The following is a 19,614-nucleotide window of genomic DNA, read 5'->3' as shown; positions in this document are numbered from 1 at the left end:
TGGGCAGAGAGGAAGATTGGGGGAAGGGGATATTTCAGGCCGAGAGAACTGTGTGTTAAGTGGCTCAAGTTTAGATGAAATAAAAGTTTCCAAAGCTGGAGCACAAATGCAAGTGGGTGAGATGAGATAGCACAGGAAAGGTAGGCAGAGGCCATAATACACTTAGGAATTTCATCTCAAGGGCATTGAGGAAACACTGAAATTTTCTTGTTTCTTAGTAAGTGGAGTCACATCACCAAATGGCTGTTTTGTGCCCAGAGAAGAGGCTCAAATAGAAATGTTAAGAATGAAAAACAAGGACCATGAAGCTAATTGTACCGTCTCAAATACCATTGTCAACGTCAGGATGGAGAGGCTGTCTGGGCAGAAGGGCAGAAGAGACCTGGAAGACACAGGTGCTAGAAGGCGGCAAATCAAGCCATGAAGGAATGATGTCCAGCACCCCCATCTGAGAGGCCTGATGGGGTCTGTCCCATCATTCAGTTCCCACATGCCTGGAGATGCCTAAAGCCTTCTCTCCCGTTGCAGCAAAGCGACCCAGAAACCTGTCCCCCTCAGTCCCACTTTCTGCACCAAAGTTCAGGAAGGCTTATCCTTGAAAATCTCTGACTTTGAATATCAGGCACAAACTAGCCACCTTCTTAAAGTTCCCCAAATCTGCCTCTCTCTCAATTTACTTATGAAGCCAACTAGACACTGTGGGAAACAGGGAAGTAACTGGTAGTCATTGCCCTTAAGTTCTTTGTAGTCTCTCCTGGAAGAATCGTTCTGCGAGTTGGGTTCAAGGGATCCTATTTAATCTTCAAGATCAGGCCATGGGCAGTGCTGTCCGAATCTTGGACGCCCAGACAGGTGTGCCCTGGAGAAGCACCACCGTCAGATACCCTGTGACTAAGAGGGGTCATGCTGGGAATTGCAGGTGGAGATGAGGTCTCCTCTTTCTGCCCAAGAGCCAGGAAAGGAGCTGCAGGTGTGGAATGCCAGGGGCACACGAGTCCCTGTCCCCAGGGAGCAGTCCTTTCAGGTTAGCCCTTTTTCCTTTCCTGGGCATCCCCTTTTTCTCATGGAGGTCTATTCTGGTCCTAACAGTGATTCTCCCAATCGTATCCACCCACCCTCCAATCCCAAACTGAGTCTGGGAACTCCTCCTTCTAAGCCAACAAGCCACTACTTGTATCCTTAAAGGCTTGAACCTTTGGCAGATACTCTCATACAACCAGCAGGTGGCATCAAAACCCTCTACCCCTCAGCTCCGGCAATCTCTCAGTTGAGAACTCTATACTCAACCCTCTCCAAAGAGATTGGTGAGCTGTCAGACTTAGGACAGGATTAGATCTAGGCTCTGCAACTTAAGAGCTGTAAAACTTCGGCAGCTCTGCTTGAACCTTTCTGACTCTCAGTTTCTTCGTCTGTACAAGGGGGGTGTTACTTGCCAAAGTCATTGGAGGTCCACCGTAATGCATTTAGTGTCTAGCACGTGGAAGCGCTTCCATAAATGTGAGCTATTCGTAGGGCTACTCATAGGGAGGATTCTGGGTGAGGAAGTCTCAACGCTGAGGAGGCAGCTGGCGCTGGGTAGCACTGCGCGGCCAATGCCCTTTTAACATTGCACTGCTAGTGATAGGCGCAGACAGTAGCACAATGTGAAAAGAGCTCCGGCCCGCAGCAGAGGCATGCCGGCCCTGCCTCCTCGCCCCGTCTCCCAGTCCCCGGGCCACTCAGCTCTCTTGGCCTCCCTCTGTCCCCTTCTCATCTTCAGTACAGCTTTCCTCCCTTCTCTTCCGTTCTCAGCGTAGATCCTCTATTTTCCCTCCTCTCCTCCTCTGGCCTTCCTCCTCACGCCCTTCCTTAGCATCGAGACCACCTTTTCCCTGAGGTTTTGGGGCTGGGGGAACAGGGTCCAAGGAGGCAGCTTGGCACTCAATCTTCACAGGAAATGACCGATAGAAACCCCCCAGATTTGGGGGTGACATGAAGCTGTGTTTATCTGGATTTGTATCTCCGGCAGCTTCCCTCCAGAGAGGAGCTGGCTGACCAGGACCAGAGAACCCTCCCTTCCTCCCTACGCCAAAGCTCGCTCTCCTTTTTAGTTTAGATAAAGGGAAGTTCTAGGCCTTAAGGGGACAGCCTCAGATGGACCTTCAGGACCAGAGGGATGGTGGAGAAAGGGCACAGGGTCCCCAGGCTGCACAGGAGGGGAGGTGCTTCTGGAGGTGGAAGCTGCGGGTAAAGCCCCACCTCTGCTTCTCTTCCTGGAGGTCAGTAAATCCACTTGATGGGTTCAGCATTAAACGAAACGGTGCGGTTGATTCCCTCACCATTCGAGATAGGCTTTCATTGGCAGTGGGGATCAGAATCCGAGTAGTTTCTTGTTTATCCAGGGACTCCGGTTAGGGAGCTTTCAGCTCACCCAGAACTTCCCCATCCTGCCTGGTCTAACGGGCTTAAACCCTGGATAAACAATCCTGACACCAGCCACAGGTTCAGAGCCAGGCAGAGCTCTAGGGTGGCACATTCCTGGCTAGAGCTGTGGCCCCGGAAGCTCAGCTCCAGTTCTGACCTGGTGAACTGCGTGCAGCCCAGAGGGTCAGGGCCCGTGGGGTAGCTCCCGGGCACAGCGATCAGGGAAGGCCTCCCGGAGATAACCTCCGCCTTCCACAGCCGGCCGGAGGAATGGCGGACACACTCCCAGTTGGGAGCTCTTCCTCTGGGCTTCCCCTCCGGCCCCCTCCCACCCCCTCAGGAAGCAGGAGAGCCTCTCTCCCGCCTTCCTAGGCAGAGTTTGTTCCTGTAATCTGTCTGCAAAACGTTCTAACGGACGGGGACCCAGGCCCCACTAGGGCCAGTCGCCAGGCCTCCGCTCTTGGGTTGAGCAAAGCAGTCCCAGCAGGGAACTGGGTCATGCCGACAGGGGGCCGAGGGGCAAAGGCAGGACTGCCCAGCAAGTTCCTGGAGGTGAGGGGAAGATTCCTCACCAAGGAGCTCCCAATCTCTCCCGGGGGAGAGAAGGGAGACGGGGCTGGGACCAAGGGCCCTTCGGCGCTCACACCCAACTCACTGCAGAGCGGGCCCTGCGATTCACCAGCCAGCAGGGCCCGTCCCCCAGCGTGGGCCCAGGAGCCATCGCCCAGCTCCTTCCAGAGGCGGGTGTGGAGACCGAGGAGGAAATGGGGGAGGGGAGGCCCCGGCTCAAGTTCTCTCCACTCCCCCTCCTCATTGGCCACCATCTTCCGGCCCCTGCTCTCCAGAGCAGCAGGGGATGGGGCCCAGCCTGTGGAAGGGAGAGAAAGGGCAGGTGGAGGGTTAGCTGGAACAGCAGGGGCTGGGGCCGGCCCCAACTGTCTCCTCCCACCCCCCTCCCCGCAGCCATGGCGACTGGAGGAGGAGGGGACCAGGAGGGTCCTGGAAGCCCCGTTCCGTGAATGGGCTGAAAGGGGCAGGGGGAGGTGGGGGAGATGGGGGTGCGCTCGCCCTCAACGCCCAACGGTGCCCCCCCTCCCCCGGGACACACACACACACACACACACACACACACACTCACACACCTAGAGGCTGGACCACACACGCGCGCACACGCAAAGCCCCAGCCACACTCGCCGCACAACTCAGCCCTTACTACACACTTACCCAAACAGCAAGCCCCGGAGTGTGAACCCACGGCCGCTCCACAGAACACACCCCTTAAAACCCCGCAACTCTCAGCCCGGGAACGGGCCTCACACGCACACACAGCCCCCTTGGCTCAGCCACAACTTCTCAAGATGCAAACCGCCCGCCCGGCTCCAGCCCTTCAGGCACGGCGCTTCGCTCCGAACGCACCCGCCAAGTCCCCGGCACGCCCGGCCCCGGACGGCCCGGCCTCGGCCGCCCTCCCCGGGCACCACCTCCCCGCGGGGGAGGGACCGTGAAGCCGCCCAGCACGACGTGCCCGCCGCTCGCCAGCTCCGAGCGCTGCAAAGGGAACAAATGGAAGAGATGCCCACGAGGGGAGGAGGATGAAGAGGGGGAAGGAAGGCGAGGGGAAGAGCCCAGACCACCCCCCCTCCCCTCGCCGAGAGAATAAAACCGAAAATCGGTGGCGTTACCCCTCAGGGCGCTCAGATACCTACACATCGCGCTTCCTTACGTTCCTCTGCCTGCCACCTCCTTCTTCCCGGGCTCTTTCTCTGCCCTTCCCTCCCTCTTGGCTTCCCTCCCTGGCCTCGCACCCCCTCTCTCACGCCCTCTCGCACCCCGCCGGCTCCTCTCCCGGGCCGGGCTCGGGTCCCCGGCGGCCGCCCCTCCGCCCGCCGGCCGGGACCAAGGTAGGTCCGGGGGCCAAGCGGCCGCCGCGCCCTGGCCTCTGCCGATCTCGCTCTTCCCCCCTCGCCCCCTTTCTCCTTCCACACTCCCTGCCGTCCATCTTGAATACTTGGGATTCTTGAATGGAGTGAGCAGGATCCGCTCCCCCAGGCTCCCATTGGCTGTGGGTTAACCCTTTTGAAACGAGATCCCTCCTCCCATTGGCTGCCAGGCTCCCCTCTTCTCCCCCAACCCCCATCCCCTCCGCCTCCCCGCAGCCGGCGAGGTCAGGGCGCTCCCGGGCGCCCCCTCCCCTGGCCTCTCAGCCCCCCATGCCTCCACCCCCGACGCGGGTCTCCCCGCTCTTCACATCCCACCCGCCACAGGGCTGCAGGTGAGGGCAGATCCGGTTCCCGCCAAACGCGGCCCCAACGTTGGACCGGCGGAAACCCTGTTCCCAGATGCCCCTTGTGCTGGACCTGGAGACCTTAGAAGATGCAAGAGGTGCAATTTCCTGCCTGTCTCCGAACCCTCAGAAGTACCTCTCCAACAGGGAATCCACGCAGCCTTTCAGCTTCACCCAAGGCGGTCCGAGAGCGCTCCTGAACCGACCAGCCCCGTGGGCCGGGCAGGAAGAGGGCAGCTCCGGAAAGAATATCCGACGCTCTTCTGAGAGGCTAAGTCCCCGATCGCCGCAGGGCAGGTCTGACCCTACCAGGAATGTGCAGCATCTGGAGCTCTGCTCAGTCACAAACATCCCCTGGGACCGACCAACGCAGCCGCCTGGCCCTGTGCTGGACCCACGAGGGGCTCTGAGCTGGGAGCCCGCAGGGACTTAGAGGAAGGAGGCAGCAGGGGGTAGGGCAATGAGTCAGGCCTGGGAATGGGGTACCTTTGTTCTAGGTCCAGATCGGCCATAACATGCTTCGCCAGGTCATATCTCCTCTCTGGGCCTCAGTTTCCTGATTTACAAAAGTTTGATCCAGAACTTCCCATAGAAGTTTCTGTGTGAAGATGGAAATGCTCTATGCTGCATCATCCAATATGGTAGCCACTAGGCACATGTGGCTGCGGAGCATTTGAAATGTGGCTACTGTGACTGAGGAAATGGCTTTCTAATTTTATTTAAGTTTAATCACTTTTAAATAGCCACATGTAGCCAGTGGCTACCATATTGGACAGTGCAGGCCGAGAATCCCAGTGGTCCTGCTGGTGAACAACATTCTAGGAATGTTGCTGGGAAAAAAAAAAAAAAAATCCTTTCTCTTTGTCTTCAGGTGCCAAATCTCCCAGATCCAAATTGTAAATCACCGAGGGCATCGAATGCTTAGGAGATGAGGTTCGAATCCCTGTCACCTTTGCCAGGAACCCTTTTCTTATGATTGTCGATCTGGTCTGCGGGAGCTGAGATGCACCCACCCAGGACACACGGAAGACTAGGGCTAGCAGGATTTGCAAGTTTGGCCAACCTTCTTGTTTTTTCAAAGATAGAAGCCAAGATATTGATAGGAGTTAGGGTGGGGGGTGTCACTTGCCCAAGGGCACACAGCAATTTAACACAATAAACTTAGTGCATCTCTTTGGAGCTCTTATATGCCCACCACCACGCATACACCATTAAGTTAATTCACGAAATGCACTTCTCTGGCCCAGGCCAAAAGTGAACGGGTTGAAATCAGCCAATATGGCTGATACCAAGGGATAGCCAGCTCCATGGGAGAGGCAGACAGGCTGTCCACCTAGCATGTGAATACCCAGAGCTCCTGGGTTGTAAGAACATAGGTAGCTCAGAGCCTGCTTCCTAAATCAAGGTGCTTAAGAGACCCCCATTGTGGCATTCCCCAGCATGAGGAGAGAAAGCCAGCCGAGAGACGGAAGAGTGAGCCTGGGTCTATCCTTGGGTTAAGCAGGAAGCAGAATTAGCAAGCAGCTGGGGCTTCCGTAGGAGGAGGGGTGCAGGGTGTGCAGGATTCTGGTAGTTACAGGCTTGGTGCGTACAGGGCCCTAACCCAGCAGACAGAACAGCCCCAGGAGCTGGTAAAAGGGACTGTAGCACCTGCCTGAGCTTGTACAGATCCTTGTCCGGTCCCCACTTGTGGAGGGCGTCTGCCTGGGTGGTGTGCTGTGGGTAAGGGGAAGACACAGAGCCGCCTGGAGAATGGCTTCTGTCCTCAGCACTTCTTTATTACAGGTGAAAATTGCTAAATGACTTCTCTGGTGACAGACAGATAAAGAGTTCGGAGGAGGGAAGGATGGCTCCCAGTTGGGAATAGAATCTAAGAAGGCTTCCTGGAGGAAGTAGCATCTAAGACTTGAAGACCAGAAAGGATTTAAAGACAAGATGGGAAGGAAGACCAGGCAATGGCAAAAGGAGAGGAAACAACACAAAGGCTGGAAGGTGGGGAAATGGTGGTATGTGCTTAGAATGGGTTGTAAATTCAGCAGGAACCTAGGATATAGGAAGGAGAAGAGCGAGGATGGAAAGTCAGGCCGAGAAAGGTTGTGGAGGTCTTGAACACTTCCCTCTAGCCTCGGCTCAGCTCCAATGACATCATTTTTCTTGAAGATGCCCTTACCCTTTTCCCCGGCCAAGACATGCCTCCTACCTATTCATCAAGCTACCCCAGTGCCTCCACCCTCAGCTTTCTGCAGCTTCTACCTTAGTCTGAAGGCCACCATTTGTGTTCCACAAACACCCTTCCCGAGGCAGAGTGGACTCCGGTTCCCCACGAGGGGATGGACTCTCTTTGGTCCCTCTCAGCTCAGTCTCCAGTCTCTGGATTCCCTGTGACCAGGTGTGAGCTGCATAAAGAAGGCTTCCGGGCTTCCCTGGTGGCGTAGTGGTTGAGAGCCTGCCTGCCGATGCAGGGGACGCGGGTTCGCGCCCCGGTCCGGGAAGATCCCACATGCCCCGGAGCGGCAAAAAAAAAAAAAAAAAAAAAGGCTTCCTTTTTCACTTACCACCTTTTAAACCTCTGTACAGCCCCATCCCATCTCAGGAGTTTAAAATGGAGGCCAAGGGACGTCCCTGGCGGTCCAGTGGTTAAGACTCTGTGCTTCCACAGCAGGGGGCGCAGGTTCGATCCCTGGTCAGGGAACTCAAATGATGCCCAGTGCGGCCACAAAAAAAAAAAAAAAAAAAATACCCAGGGGCTATTTGCCTCTAGCCCCTCTTACATTCTTCTCTCCCTCTTCCCCGCTCCGGACTTCCAGAGTGCTCCTGGGCTCTGCAGTACCCTTTCTTCCTCGCCATCTCACAGTGTGTCTAGGATGATTCTGGAGGTGTCCTTTTGCCTTCCTCCCTAATCTCCAGAGTCCTCCCCAGGCTCCAGTATACCACTTGTGAGACAGCAAGACCTTCTACCGCAGTCCTCTGCCTCTTGGAAGGACTCAATCTGGAGCATTAGAGACATGTTGCCTCTCTGCTTAAACATCAGTGGAAGGAACTTGGCTTCATGGCTCCTAACTCACTGAGGTGACACAGACCTTTCCATATGTGTCTCTCTCCTTTCCCCTCCTTCCACAATAAGGCGCCTTTGTGTCTCCTCTCAACTGCTTATGTGTCTGCGGGCTTCCTGTGCGGAAGCCTCTGGAATCATTGCTGGGAAACATTCCTAGCCCCAAGGTGCCTATAGTGGAGGGTTACAAGGCAGACACGTGAAGAGGAAGTCAGAGAGCAGCGAGTGTCCAAATGGATGCAAGAATCTTCTTTCTGAGGCAAACCCATTTCCCTGAGGTCTTGATGCTATCCTTGCTTCATCAGTTGCCCTATTTATTGAATCTCCAAACCCCTTCCGTGAGCCTCGAGCAAGGGTCAGCAAACTATAGCCCACAGATGAAATCATGCCCTTTGCCTGTTGGGGGTTTTTTTTGTTTGTCTTTGGTGTGTGTGGCTTTTTTTTGTTTGGTGTTTTTTTTTTTTGTTTTTTTTTTTTGTAAATAAGGTCCATCGGAACACAGCCCTGCTCATTGGTTACATATGGCCTATGGCTGCCTTCCCACTACGATGGCAGGGTTGAGAGGTCACCACAGAGACCCTATGGCTGGCAAAGCTTCGTATATTTACTAGCTGGCTCTTTACAACAAAGGTTTGTGGACAGTTTTGGACCCTGTCATCTCAGAAAGCTGTAACAGAACTCAGGGACGTCAACTGAAATGACCCTGAGATGAGAGTGGAAAGGCGCAGCCCAGACTTTCGCCCTCAGCCTACACATATGCTCAGATCTTCCCATAACCCACCGTGAAACTTCTCACAATGCTGGCCAGTTTGCCACCTCTCCCCTTCATGTCCCACCCACTCTTCAATCTATGCAATCTGGCTTTCGCCCCTACTTTCCCTGGAATGTTTCCCACTAGGACCACCACGAGCCCCCTCATCGCTGGTCCATCATTCTTTCCTCAACTCTCATCGCACACAACCTCTCTGTAGCTTCTGCCTCTCTTGACTGTATCAGTCTTGAAGTGCTCGTGGTTTCTGGGAGACCAGACCAGTCCTGAATTGCCTCTTCTGTCTCCAACTATTCCTTCTCAGGTCCCTTCCTGTGGGTCTTCCTCCCTCCCCTGCTGCTTAAATACACATTCTGCAAGGATTTGTCCATGACCTCTTCTCCCCTCAAGGCTTCTCACTGGACAAAATCATCCACGTACCAGATTTCAACACCCTCATTTACGTTGGTGGCTTCCCAAGGTACAACTTCTGAACGGAAAGCCCACATTTCTAACGGTGCGCCGCACCTCCCCGGATGCTTGTCTTACGGACCAGACAATCTGGTCAATTTGTTCAATACCGAGCACATCATCCTATACCTCTGCCCCTCACCTACTCACCTTTGCCTCTTCTTCCATCTACCCCTTAATTGTTGCTCTTCCTAAGAGATCTGCCCTTGGCCCTTCTCTCTCTCAGGGCAATTTCATCCATTTTTACAGTTTCAACAATCACCTGTGCATGAATCACTGCCAAGTCTATTGGGGTTGGCAAAAAAGTTCGTTTGGGTTTTCCCATAACGTGAAAGAAGCCAAACAACCTTTTTGGCCAACCTAGTATATCTCCAGGTATGTTTGCAGCTGCTTCCTGACATTCCCGAGTAGACATATGAAGTACGTATCAGGTGCTCTTGCCTGCCTGAATTCCATCCTGCTTCTAGTAACTACACCTTAGCTTTCCTCCAAGGAGAACAGCTGTTCTCTACTTTCATTCCACATGGTTCACACGAGGCTGAGCTCACCTGCCTCTTCAGGGGTAGTCCCACAACCCACGTGTATTAGGTCTATGGCTGTATAACAAATTAGTCCAAAATTTAATGGCTTAAGACAACACACATTTATTTTCTCACAGTTTCTGTGGGTCAGGAGTCTGGGCAGGTCTCTGGTCTCTCATGAGGCTGCAGTCAACGTATCACACAGGCCTGGGGTCTCATCTGAAGGCTCAAAGGGGAAGGAGTTGCTTCCATGTTAACTTTCAGAGTTGTTGGCAGGATTCAGTTCCTCAAGTGCTGCTGGACTGAGGGTCTCGGTTCCTTGGTGGCTGTGGGCCACCCTCAGTTCCTTGCAATGTGGGTGTCTCCAACATTCCAGCTCGCATCAGCAAAGCCAGCAAGAGAGAGTCTGCTAGCAAGATGGAGGTCAAAGTCTTTCGTAACCTAATCACAGAACTGACAACCCCTCAACATTGCCATAGTCTGTTGGTTAGAAGTAAGTTACTCAAGAGAAGATAAGACAAGGGTATGAATCTAGGAAGCAGGATCACTGGGGGACATAATTGAGGCTGTCAACCACAGAAGATTTAGCCAATGAAACAACAATAATTGATTCAAGGATGGGTATCTAATCAAAGTCAATCAGAATTAGACCTGAGGGGCTTCCCTGGTGGCGCAGTGGTTAAGAATCCGCCTGCCAATACAGGGGACACGGGTTCGAGCCCTGGTCCGGGAAGATCCCACACGCCGCAGAGCAACTAAGCTCGTGCGCCACAACTACTGAGCCTGCTCTCTGGAGCCCACAAGCCACGACTACTGAGCCCACATGCGACAACTACTGAAGCCCGCGTGCCTAGAGCCCATGCTCCGCAACAAGAGAAGCCACCGCGATGAGAAGCCCACGCACCACAACGAAGAGTAGCCCCTGCTCGCGGCAACTAGAGAAAGCCCGCGCGCAGCAACACGAAGACCCAATGCAGCCTAATTAATTAATTAATTAATTTTAAAAAACCAAAAACATGCATGCGTTTAAAAAAAAAAAAAAAAAAAAGAATTAGACCTGAGATGTTTGCCAGAACTTTGGAGAGAGTGGAATTGCTGGCATTGTTTTGCTGGCAGAAGAGGGTAAGCTTGAAACTGCCGTTGGTCATAACCACTGCCTCGTGGAGGAGAATCTGCCTAAACTGGAAACATAATCAGGAACAAGAAGGCAAGAGATGGGGAGAGACAGATGCCTGATAACATCATGTGAGAACCTGATACAGCCATGCCTGCAGCAGAACCTCTCGAGTTTTCAGTTATGTAAGCCCAGACATTCCTTCTACTTATATCGCTTTCAGATGGATTCCACCACCCACAACCAAAAGGTTCCTAAAGGATAAAATGTCTCAGAAATACCTCGGATTCAGTTTGCCCAGACCCAATTTAATTATCTTACCTTCATCTTCCCCACAGACCTGCTTCTCTTCCTTGATTCTGTTTTGCAGTCAAAAGCATAACACAATTGCTTAGGGTGAAAACCTTGAAGTCATTTTTGATCTTCCTTACTTGCTGTGGAGGTTGGAAGAGCCCATGCAACATGGGTTCCATAGAACCATAGGAGATACCTTTTTCCTTCACAAAGATGGGGGATGCTCTAAGGTGACCCAATGAAATACAATATTAACTATACAGCCAAGCAAGTAACTAGGTTTTCCTCCAAGTCATTAGAATCTTACAGAATTTCTGGATGTGAATCACATGATTTAGAGGATGAGAATACTGTATCTGACTCTCATATCAAAACATACCATAGACAAAGTGAAATTCTGGCAAACTCCCTGGTGACCTTGTCCTTTGAAAGGCACCCCGGACTGGTTTTGTGAAAATATTCCTTCTGTCTCTAAGGCAGACTAAAAGAAATTGTGTCATTTGGAAGTCAGTCATAATTTCTTTGACGTCTTTCTCCTTAGAATTCCAATCGAAATTCGAATCCTTACCTTCCTTTCCCTATGCCACCTTCATCCAGAATTGCCCTAACTCCTGTGCATTCTACCTCTCAGACATGTCCTGTTTTCTCCATTACCCTGTCAGCTTAACATCCACCTTGGGGTTTTGGATCATCTTCTGAAAAACTTTCTTTCCAATCTCCACTCCATCAGAGTGTGAGTCTACAACACAGACTTCAGATCATCTGCCCCAAGCTGTGATGGCTCCTTAGTGCTTAGACAATGCTTTCTAACCTTTACTGGGTTATGGACCCTTTTTTCATTTTTTTTATTAAAAAAATTTTTTTGGCCTCATTGCATGGAGTTGCAGGATCCTAGTTCCCCAACCAGAGACTACTGAACCGCCAGGGAAGTCTCTGGACCCTTTTTAAAAAAGCTGATGAAATCTATGGGTAAGGTAACTCTTTCTGGAAAAATCTGTATTTTGTGTTTTGGTGTACATTTCAAGAGGATCGTGTGAGCCCTCTGGAACCCTCTGCAACATGGGATCTATAGAACCGTAGGAGATATTCCTACGGTTAGGAATATTTAGATATTCCTAAATATCGTGATGGCATAGCCTCTCATCAGTTCAGGTGAGACTTTCATACAGAGACTACATTCCAAACTTCTTTGCACGGCATTCGATGCCCTCCAAACTTAACCCCACCTGCCTTTCTAGCTGCACCTTGTGCCTCGTGCAGTTACGGTTAGTTTATGTCTGATTCCCCACCAGGCCAAGAGCCTCCCTTAGAGCAGAGATTGTGCTTTTTTATTTTTCCTTGTTCTATCTCCCCAGATGGAACAAAAGTTTCTCAGGAGCAACAATCAGAATGTCTAGAGTAGTGCAGGATCAATTGTCAGTTCACTGCTAGTTTTTTTTTTTTTTTTTTTTTTAATTTATCTTATTTTGGTGAGAATACTTAAAAAACACTTAACATGAGATCTACCCTCTTAACAGATTTTTAAGGATACAATACAGTATGATTGACAATAGGTACAATGGTGTACAGCAGATCTCTAGGATTTATTCATCTGGCTAATTGAAACTTTATGCTGGTTGATTAGGAATTTTCCATTTCTCTCTCTATCCAGCCCTTGGCAATCACCATTCCATTCTTTGATTCTCAGAGTTTGACTATTTTGGAAACCTCATGTGAGTGGAATCATGCAGTACTTGTCTTTCGGTGATGGGCTTATTTCATTTAGCATAATATCTTCAAGGTTCACCCATGTTTTCATATATTGCAGAATTTTCTTCTCTTTTAAGGCTGAATAATATTCCATGTACGACTTTATCACATTTTCTTTATCCATTCATTGTCTATGGACAGTTGTTTCCACATCTTGACTATTGTGAATAGTGTTGCAAACTATTAATTTAAGATTTATTAATTTCTAGCAGCAAAAGGGTTTTAGGGTGATGGGCCTAGCTAGTATGATACAATGCCATAGGCTCCAAATCTATATTTGGGGAGAGTTCTGATTTCAAAAGTTTTCAGTTTTAGTGGATCCCACAGGGATGGGAACTTCTCAGATCTTGTGCCATGATTTTGGTTTAGAAAACATCCCCACTGGTGAACTTCTTACCACATTTGACAGTACTAATGCCAGGAATCATTTTTGGTAGGTGGAGCCCTTTGGGACTCTGGAGAGACTTTTTTTTTTAAGTTTTTAAATTTTTATTTTATTTTTATTTTTTGGCTGCATTGGGTCTTTGTTGCTGCACGTGGGCTTTCTCTAGTTGCGGTGAGTGGGGGCTACTCTTTGTTGTGGTGCGCGGGCTTCTCATTGCAGTGGCTTCTCTTGTTGTGGAGCACAGGCTCCGGACGCGCAGGCTCAGGAGTTGTGGCGCATGGGCTTAGCTGCTCCACGGCATGTGGGATCTTCCCGGACCAGGGCTCGAACCCGCGTCCCCTGCATCGGCAGGCGGACTCTCAACCACTGCGCCACCGGGGAGTCCCGACCCTGGAGAAACTTAAAGAACTGGTTCGGGTGGTGGATTCTTAGGTGAGTTTATTGATCTCATATTGTAGCTCTGACTCAGTCCTTACCCCCAGCACAAGCCAGAACAAGACATAGGAATGTCTCCTCTGTGGGTCCAAAATGGACTTTCTCAGGAAATCTGGGGTGAGAGAAAATTGCTCCCCTTTGGCCATATTTCAAAATTCCTCCCACGTTCCTGTTACCCCCGCCCCCACCTCCCACATACATGGGACATTTCATACCACCTGGTGGGAAGTAGAAGGAAGATATTATCAGTCCATAAAAGTGCATGATCTCAGGGGACAAGGACTCTGTCTGTCTTGTTTGACACTATATTTCCAGGGCTACAACAGTGCCTAGCACATAGTGAGCACTCAAATTACACTTGTTGAATGAATGAATGGATGGGAAAATGGGAGAAGTCAATGATCTCGGCTTCTAACTTACACATGTTTGTCTTCAGAACCTCTATAATTTATTTGTGGGCACATGGATCTTGTGATTTCATCCAACCATAAGCACTGAAGGATCTAGGTCCTACTAGACCTGTCAGGATCAATGGGATGATTTCAGATTTCTCTCATATGTAACATATGTAGCATCAATAAATCAGATGCCCTCATTGTGTGCAAGGGCCTCACACGATGGTATCAACATGCTATGGTTGGGGTTATCAGTTAATATTAGTTTCTACCTCATGACCCATTATGGCCACTCAAGCTCCAGCCATCATGTTTTATTCCAGCCAATAGAGGGCAGGAAGAAGGACTGAAGAAGGGTGTGCCCCTTTTTTTTTTACATTAAATTATTAAGAATATTTATTTTGGGGGCTTCCCTGGTGGCGCAGTGGTTAAGAATCTGCCTGCCAATTCAGGGGACTTGGGTTTGAGCCCTGGTCTGGGAAGATCCCACGTGCCGCAGAGCAACTAAGCCCATGTGCCACAACTACTGAGTCTGCAGCCTGTGCTCTAGAGCCGTGAGCCACAACTACTGAGCCGGTGAGCCACAACTACTGAAGACCGTGTGCCTAGAGCCCGTGCTCTGCAACAAGAGAAGCCACTGCAGTGAGAAGCCCACACACTGCAACAAAGAGTAGCCCCCACTCGCCGCAACTAGCAAAAGCCCGCGCGCAGCAATGAAGACCCAATGCAGCCACAATTAAATAAATAAATTTATGAAAAAAAATATTTATTTTTGGACCATTATCATTTTTTGTCCACATTTTATAAATGTCCTACAATGAATGTGTGGGTATGCCCCTCTTTAAAAGAGACTTTCCAGGGACTTCCCTGGTGGCCCATCCAGTGGTTAAAACTCCGAGCTTCCACTGCAGGGGGCACGGGTTCGACCCCTGGTCAGGGAACTAAGATCTCATATGCCGCACGGCATGGCCAAAAATAAATTTAAAATGATAATAATAATAATAAAAAATAAAGAGACTTTCCAGAAGTTACCTATGATTCTTCTCCTTACATCCCATTGGCCAGAACTTAGTCACATGGCCACAGCTAATTTCAGGGGAGGAAGTCTTTATTTCACGTGACCAGGTAACCAGCTAAAACTCAGGGGTTCTATTACAAAGGAAGAAGTGGGGAACATATTGGGGGAGACTGTTAACACGTTGGGGGAGGTGGTTTGACCTGGAAAGTCTTACAAAACCAGAGAAACTTCTCTCTGCTCTCATCTGTGGCGCGGCGGTCACCAGCCCAGTCCCACGTGAGCGTGGAGGGGTCTGCGCAGTGGTGAGAAAGCATGGCTGCTGGAGTCCGATGGCCACAGGTTCAAGTATGTCTCTGGACCTCTCCTTTCTTCCCTTTCTGAAGTGAAGAAAACAATGCCCATTGTGTAACGTTATGGTGGGATTTCCTGGGAAATCCCTAGGACGGACTTGTTGCCCACAAATGGTGCTTTTTAAGAGAATTGTGGTAAAAAAAAAAAAACCTATACAATTTACCCTTTTAACCATTTGTAGTGTACAGCGCAGAAGTGTTAACTATATGCACATGGTCGTGCAACAGATTTCTAAGACTTTTTCATCCTGCAAAACTGAAACACTGCACCTGTTGAACAGCAAAGCCCCTGTTCCCTCTCCCTCCAGCCCCTGGCAACCACCATTCTACTCTCTAAGAGTTCCCCTACTTTAGATGCCTCACATCAGTAGACTTGTACATCATTTGTCTTTTGGGACTGGCTTATTTCACTTAGCATAATGTCCTCAAGGTTCATCCATGTTGTAGCATATGGCAGGATTTCCTTCCTTTTTTAAAACTGAATCATATTCCGTTGTATGGATATGCCATATTTTCTTTATCCTCATATTCTTTTTTTTTGGCTGCGTTGGGGGTCTTCGTTGCTGCACCCGCGCTTTCTCTAGATGTGGTGAGCGGGGGCTACTCTTTGTTGCGGTTGCAGTGGCTTCTTTGGTTGCAGAGCATGGGCTCTAGGCACACGGGCTCAGTAGTTGTGGTGAATGGGCTTAGGTGCTCCGTGGCATCTGGGGTCTTCCCGGACCAGGGCTCGAACCCGTGTCCCCTGCACTGGCAGGCAGATTCTTATCCACTGCGCCACCAGGGAAGTCCGATCCACATATTCTTCATCCAGTGGATGTTTAGGTTGCTTCCATCTCTGAGCTATTGTGGCTAATGCTGCAAGAATGGTGCTTCTTATTAGAGACTAGTTAGTATCAGAGACTAGTTCTCTTTCTTTCTTTCATTACCCTTTGGTGGGGAGCTTCATGGTTTGTTTTTTTTCTTTTCCTGTGTGTAAATAATTGTGCGGTAAAACATCTTAGGTGGAAACAAAGTGGATGGATCTGGGAGTTTTATAGATACTGCATATCAATTAGAGGGAAAGGGAAAAGTTGCCCCAGGACATTTACAGAGTACAGATTCTCTTTAGGTGGCCTGTTTGAATAGATAAGAGGAGCTGCAGGGCTGTCACATTGTTGAATCTTAGAGCCACTAAAATTCTAGACTCCAGATGTTTACTTACAGGAAAGGTGCAGAACCATTGTCCAGTTCTGACTGAAGCCATCCACCCATGAATCCTAAATCCTGACCCCAAGGATCAAAGACCTCCAACAGCAGTAAGGAAGAAAGACCACCTAACACAAATGGGTGGTTCTCTCACTGAGAAGTAACTTACCAGGCAAAACCCTAGCTGATAGTAACTACGAGAAGCTGTGCCTTGGTATTCCTTCCTCCAGTGGTTTCCTTAGGAGACACAGAAAATAAGAATAACATCTATGTCATCATTATAAAAGAAACTCTTTACCCAAATATGGATGTTGCACACTTGGAATCAGAAGCATTTGTTATGCATTTATAGGCATAGACGGTATCAGAGAAGCATGGACGGGCTTCCCTGGTGGCGCAGTGGTTGGGAGTCCGCCTGCCGATGCAGGGGACGCGGGTTCGTGCCCCGGTCCGGGAAGATCCCACGTGCCGCGGAGCGGCTGGGCCCGTGAGCCATGGCCGCTGAGCCTGCGCGTCCGGAGCCTGTGCTCCGCAGGGGGAGGGGCCACAACAGTGAGAGGCCTGCGTACCACAAAAAAACAAAAACAAAAAACAAAACAGAGAAGCATGGACTGAATCAGCTTCCCAAAGAGCCTCCGAGTAGCTGGAGTGAGAAGGCAAACACTCATGAACATGGTGACATTGCTGGGAAAAGCCGAGAGCACTCCTGGGGGGAGGGGAGGGGAGGGTGTGGCTTGCACTGGACTTAGAAGGATGACAGCGTTTAAATAAGTGGACGGGGTTCAGAAAGGCATTTTTTTCTTTTGTTTTGATTCAGCCAATATGTACTGAGTGCCAGCTCGGTAGGTGCCAGGCTCCATGCTTGAAGCTGAGGATAATGATGAAAAGACATAGTCACTGGCTTCCAGGAGGTTTTCAAAACGATTTCATCAGGGCAGCAGATTTTTCTAATGAGGCCCACACTGCCCTGGCCTCACCCTCTGAAGGGGCCCAGAGGCACCTCCAGGACACCCAGTCCCCACGAAGCACAGCTAGATGAGCAGGGGTTGGGGATATACAGGGCTGACAGTCTGGCTGTGGCAGCAGAAGTGGAGTTGGCTCTGATGCTGTACCCCGGAGCTGGCCACCAGTCAGGCGCCTGTGTCCATGGTGAGGCCATCCTCCAGAACCTTGTTCTCCCATCTCAGCCACCTGGCTGTTGCCATGCATTTTCAGCTCAGCCCCTGACCCTTGGCCCGTGGGGCTGGTATTTTGTCTCCCACCGTGGGACTCCTTCAGGCTCTGGCTCTTTAGTTGATTTAGGACAGAAGATGAGGAAAGAAGTGCTAGTGGGGTTTCCAAGAGGAAACGCTCAGCAATAAGCAGGCTCTTCAAACCTGAGACGGTGAGCTGGGGAGTCACCCACGTGGAGGTGGGATAGGGTAGGAAATGCCCCGGGATCCCGTGCAAATAGCAGAATCTGGTTTGAATAGCATTGCTAGCCTTCCCAGCTGGGTGACCCTGAGCAAATCATTTCTGAGAGGCTGCTCTCCTTCATTTGCAAATCTGGCAAAGCAAGTCCAAGTCACAGGATGATGGCTAAATTTCAGTGAAACACTGAAAGTGAAGCCCTGGGTGGGGCACATGATAAAAGCCCGAGTGAAAGGGGCTTAAGCGAGGGAGAGGAGTGAGGAGCTTCACAAGGGCCCTTGGAGTGTGGAGAGGGAAAAACATAAGGCCAACAGCTGAGCCAGAGTGTTCCCTTAACTCTGTACAGCCAATCTCCCCGGTCACTCAAGGAGAAATGGAATGGACCGGGGGGAGGGGGCTGGGCGGCCAGACTGTCGCTCAGGGGATGATGGGCGAGCCAGCAGTATTCCATGGCTTGTAATTTGTGCCGACTGGCTCTGAGAGTCTTCTCCTGGGGGAGCGTTCCCTGCTCCTCCTGCTTGGGAGGCCCTCCTCAGGGCTCGGGGGCTGGGGCTGGGTGTAAAGTTTGCCCTGAAACTCTGGCACAGGCTTCCAGCGGCTGGTGTGCGTGTGCTTTTTGTACGTGGGTGTGAATGCAAGTATATGTGTATATTTGCGACTCTGGTATCAGTGTATGCGTGCATGCATGCATGTGCACACATGTACGTTTGTGTGTACTTACACATACCTATGTGAGTGTGCATGTGTGTTAAGTTGCTAGTCAAGACATGTTTAAATATGCGATGAGAGGGATACATAAAATGCTAGATTTTTGTTGGGTTCACTTGAAGGGGACTTCCAGTTTGAAGAAGTCACTTGACTGGTAGGCAGCCCATGTCCCGAGGGAGGAAATAACAGATACGACCATGCCCCCTTCCTGAGGTCCCTGGTAGCCAAAGCAGGTCAGGATGGAAGAGGTGTCCTAATTTGCTTAAGGGTTTTTCTGGGGTAAGCGGAATTCACATTTCCCCAACGTTTCTTCTTAAGAGTCAAGATTGTGGACAGATTTGGGGAATGAGTGAGTATAATTTCAACCAAGGCTTAGGACAGAGAATAACAGGAAGGTCTCTAAAGTAAAATTTCCTTGAGAAACATGGAATCTAGGTTACTGAGCGCTAGGGTCTACTCCCAGCGCCGCTATCCATCAGCTATGAGACCTTGAAGGAGTAGATTAAGTGCTCTCTAAGGCTTCATTGTCCATTGACAAAAAGGGGATAATACTGGCATGGTGCTATCATATAGTATGCAAATTTGAATTATGCAAATTTGAGAAACTGCAAATCCCTTTAAATAAAAAAAAAAAGTCATCAAGTTTGCACGGTTTCAAAATTGGTGTGTCAAGTGGTTTGTAGGCTGTTTACAACTATTACCCCATGACAGCATCACTTGCGCTGAAAGTAAATAACCACCATCAATGTTTCTATGGTGAATCAAACTGTTTACGTGCGTCATAACTTCTGACAGAGACCTTAGTGACTAATGTCCTATTATCCTAATATTCAACATTATCATTTGAAATATTTTCTGTATCCTAGAATGACGTTATCTTAGAGTCCATTAAGTGGTGGCGTTGGCACCAGAAAACACTCTCCAAAATCAATAACTTTGTAATAGAAGTTAGATACGATAAAACATTATGAAAAAGCCCAAGTAACTGTCAGAACGTGCCAAGAAGTTAGTTTAGGAGTGCCTACTCTGTGAAACGTGAGACTTTTAGTGTTCAGTAAATAAAAAATAACACAAAGGCAAAAATATTCTACA

Source organism: Kogia breviceps, chromosome 7 (genome assembly GCF_026419965.1).
Source record: "Kogia breviceps isolate mKogBre1 chromosome 7, mKogBre1 haplotype 1, whole genome shotgun sequence".
NCBI classification, from domain to species: Eukaryota; Metazoa; Chordata; class Mammalia; order Artiodactyla; family Physeteridae; genus Kogia; species Kogia breviceps.
This window is presented reverse-complemented; position numbering follows the sequence as displayed.